The 1,080-nt window shown below is 50.4% G+C and overlaps 1 pseudogene; it reads right to left on the reverse strand.

The window, feature by feature from the left end:
• Positions 1–636, reverse strand: LOC101999198 (annotated as a pseudogene).
• Positions 637–1,080: the final 444 nt, after the last annotated feature.

Here is a 1,080-nt window from a genome sequence, read left to right on the forward strand (position 1 = left end):
TCACATTCTCTGGCATACTCTTAGCCATGTCTGTTGCCGGTTTCCAGTCACCTGACTTCGACACACTAGTCCAGGACCACAGTCACAGCGCTGGAAGATTTCTGGGGCTTGGGCAGCGTCCTTATGTCCTCTCCTGGAGCAGACTTGTCCCTCTAGTAGAACCGGCTTGCAAATTTTTGTCCAAAAATGGCGAACACAGCAAAGTCCAGGGTCACAGTCGGAAGTTCTCAGACAGCTTTCTCCCTCCTGTCCCTTATTGCTCTGTGATTTCTTCACACTGGGCTTCCCCTGAGGTCTGTTTTCCTCTAAGGGCTGTTTGGCGGTTCCTTCTGCATAGGTGTAGTCTCGGTCATCAGTGTTTCTGCCCATTACTGGCCTTGTGCAAACATCGTTCACACAGACGGTTCCCGGGCCGCACATGGGGGTCCTCTGGCACCTCCTCTGAGCTCTGCGGCACAGAGCGACCTGCAACGTGAAGCAGAATTTTCCTACACTGCCGTCCTTGTCTGAGGCACACTGTGAGCCCTTCCCAGTGCCTTGCACGTCAGTAGAGCTCTTGATGTTGTTGAAATCCAGAACCAGCGCTCCCAGGGGTGAACAGAACCAGCTAAGTCCAAGCAAAGCCACCAGTACCATCCTTCAGACAGTCAGGTCTCTCGAAAGTTCCCAGTACCCCTTGCGTCTTCTGAGGCTGGGCTGCTGCAAACCCGGAGCTGAGTGGTCCTGACAAGCGATCTGCAAGTCGCCTCACCAAGCGGCCTTTTCTGAAAGAGAAGGGATTCTGCCCAAAGACTGTGTGTTAAATGAGACAGGCCTGGTCTCCTGAACTATTTTTTAAATAGGTCTTTTACTCTGTAGTCCAGGCTCATCTAGAACTAACTATGTAACTCAGGCTGGCCTCAAACTCAAAACAATCCTCCAGCCTCAGCTTCCAGAGTGCTGTGGTTACAGCCTAAACCGCCATGTCCAACATACCAGTTGTTTTGTGATCTGTTGATACAAAGCAAAACAAAGATTGTCTATATCATAATCCAAACGGAAGTAGAGCACCTTGGTTTACAGGAAATTTACTCTTTCTGT

This window comes from Microtus ochrogaster, linkage group LG9 (genome assembly GCF_000317375.1).
Source record: "Microtus ochrogaster isolate Prairie Vole_2 linkage group LG9, MicOch1.0, whole genome shotgun sequence".
In the NCBI taxonomy this organism is placed as follows: Eukaryota; Metazoa; Chordata; class Mammalia; order Rodentia; family Cricetidae; genus Microtus; species Microtus ochrogaster.